Source organism: Poecilia reticulata, linkage group LG17 (assembly GCF_000633615.1).
Source record: "Poecilia reticulata strain Guanapo linkage group LG17, Guppy_female_1.0+MT, whole genome shotgun sequence".
In the NCBI taxonomy this organism is placed as follows: Eukaryota; Metazoa; Chordata; class Actinopteri; order Cyprinodontiformes; family Poeciliidae; genus Poecilia; species Poecilia reticulata.
Window position 1 is genome coordinate 10,572,225 of NC_024347.1, and position 3,063 is coordinate 10,575,287.

General features: G+C 36.2%; 1 long non-coding RNA gene across 1 annotated transcript; it reads left to right on the forward strand.

Moving 5' to 3' along the window:
* The first annotated feature begins 220 nt into the window (after nt 1-220).
* LOC108167082 (uncharacterized) lies at nt 221-3,057 on the forward strand. The gene is made up of 3 exons (XR_001777473.1): nt 221-2,417; nt 2,508-2,613; nt 2,933-3,057. It is a non-coding gene; the product is annotated as an uncharacterized LOC108167082 (long non-coding RNA).
* Nucleotides 3,058-3,063: the final 6 nt, after the last annotated feature.

Sequence of the window (3,063 nt, forward strand, 5' to 3'; positions counted from 1 at the left end):
GAAGAAAAAAAAATTAAACTAGAAAATTTCTGAAGAAATTTAAAAGGGGCCTGCCAAAGTAAGTCTGTTCATTGGAATCCAGTGTTCAGATGCTGAAACTTGGTAACAATGCTAAGGTGAACTAAAATTTTGTCAATAGCATGGGGAGTAATATTACCATTATTATGTTGACTAATATTTGGACAACATTAGTCTATGCTAAAATTATGCAAAATATGCTAAAATTATGCAAAATACTAAAGTTAGCTTAAGTAATGTCAGTAGAATGTGGGTTATCACCAGCATGTTGACTTACATTGACTCTCTCATTTCAGTATGATTAACATAGATAATAATTTTTTTTTTTTTAAATGAGCAAAATTCTTATTTTAGGTACTTGGCTAATGTTAGCATGAGGGCTATCATTAGCATATTGAGTCACTAGCATCTTGGTACTATCWGCAGGATGAGGGTTATAGCTAGCCTGTTGACTAACAAAAATATTACTCTATTCAGTATGCTWACATTAGTGTACAAAGTAAAGTTATCTAAAATGCTTAGKTTAACTTAAGTACAGTCAGTATCACTGCTCTCCTATGCATGGCTTTAGCAGGTCCYAATAAGCCTGCTAAGTTGRGTGTAGAACAATATGTGCCTGCCGTGCATTTGCATGGTGCAAACCCCAATTAATTCAATAAGATATTCTTTAGAATTGCTTATGAAGACAATTAGCTTAATTATTGGTTTCTATGTTCCAGATTGTGCCTCAGTATGTKTGCTGTGGTGRCGCAGGGCCAAAGCACGACCCACGTATTGAGGCCTTAGTCCTCGTGGTGGTGGTCACAGTTTCGATACATTTGCCGCATGTCTTCCCCCTCTCATTACCATGTTTCCTGTCGAAGTACTTTCAAACAGAAGACAACTAGAGCCAAYAAAACCTTAAAAAAAAGAAGAAATGCACACTGTGTGAACAGTTAAGAAGAAAGTTGGAACAYAACYTTGAGTGACTTGKATTGTATAAGTGTTAAGTTGTGATGTTCATGAAAGGACCATGACCATAACAATGTTTGATCATACGGGAGAGGGGATGAGCTAATGCATGAGTTAGAATCATTTTTATTTGTAAGGCAAATTAAAATGACAAAATAAAAAAAATTCTAATCTGGGTCCCAGAGTGGAAAAATGCTGGCTTTATGTTTCAATGTTTACATATGTAATGCTTCATCCTGTGTTTTGCACTCACATTCTTTCTTAATCAGTTTACACAAATGTTCTTCTCCATGTGGATTTAGSTTCAGAAAGAGTTTTGTAGCTCATATTTTTATGTAGAGTACTCCAGTTGACAGTAAGTATATCAAAAATTGTAGAAGTCAAACAGTTTAGCTAGATGACTACACAGAAGGGTCAAGGAGGATGAGTGGAAAGGGTCAAAACTATGGTTTAGGATGATGGGCGACAACGGAAAACCAGAGATTCTCACTTTTTCTAAAAATGAAAACAAGAATAAAAGATGCTAATATCTCAAAAAACCTTTTATGTTGGAATAATATTTCACAACTGCTTACATCTTAAGATGGAGTCTAAGAAAACCTTCTCTTCTAATACAGTGCAGTTAACAAAACCCTTACAAGTAAGAAAAGCTCAAACAACTGATTGAACAACACATGTCTGGGTCGATTCTATTTTGACTGACAGACTTAAATTACATGAACACATGAACTTTGTCTAACTGAGAGAGTCTACTGCATGAGTTCAGATGAGTTCTCTTTGTCCGGTGAGAAGGTAGATCGCCATAGTTAGCAAYGTATAAGAAAAACCCTAAAAAAAATTGTGACATGGGGTAAATAAAAGTAAGATGGTTTTGTGCATAAGGGGAAAGAGAAGGATTCAAAAAGTGTGTGAATTAAAAATGTGAGGCAGATCAAGATCTTCAGAGTGAGTGTGATGGAAAATTATGATAATTTGTCTATATAGCGTGTAGATATAGGAATGTTTAGGCTTAAGTTTAGTGCCGTGTGGGCAGGGCGGTGGTAAATGGAATGATTCACATTAAGTTCATCTGTCAGTGACAAAGATGTTTCCTCTACCCGCAATGCGGCTGCTGTGACAACTCTCTCTGGTCGTGGGGGAAACAACTACGTAGGAGGGAAAGGGGCTTGTAGTATAAGAAGATCTGAGATCAAAACTCATCGTCACAGAAGAGTGAAAGCACCCTGCTGCTTGAGAGAAGAACACCACGTGTCTGTCGCCTGAACAAGACTCATTGGATTCTCTGCTGTTGTACACATTTCGGCAGGGAGATTGTTTACTGAACTGTGTTGACTGAAGGACTCAACAGCTACACATTTAAGAGCAAATATTTATCCTGAAGATGCAGTTYAGCCTGATTTTAACTTCTCTTTTCTGTTTCACAACACGGGTGAACATGGTCCGAGCAAGTAAGTGAGAGGAAAAACATATCAKAAGTCATTGATTAAGTGGTTTGAATATAATGATACTTAAAATATGTCTCTGTTTTACCTTTTTAGCTGACTGCGATTGTGTTGTGCTCTCCAAAACAAGAGTCCATCATTCTAAAATTAAGGAATACACCATTCAGGATGATGACGGCAACTGTCTCTTTAGAGCAATTGTGTAAGTAGTTGATGTTTTTTGCATTGTTTTAAACTATCAGTTACATCTGATTTCATTACAACATCTTTGTTTGTTAATCAGAGTGCAAATGACTCTTTTTTTATTTTTTTTTTATTTCTGATGTGTAGCAGATTTGTTTTTACCTTTGCATTTTGTTTAATGCACTATGTGCATTTCATTTAATCTCACAATCGTCACAGGAACAACATTTTTGCAAAACAGGCTGAAAGATGCGTTATTCTCAGTGTAATCTTACATTTATAATGTGAAACAACGATAAAACTGAATGATAATGATTTTAACCAAAAATCATTTTCAGGTTTCGGACAGTGGGCGGAAAGACCATTTGCTCCAACCCCAAAGACGACTGGGCAAATCATGTTATTCAGCTACTGAAAAAAAGCCAGAATCCAAACATATCAAAAGACTCATCAGGATCAGAATCACCAT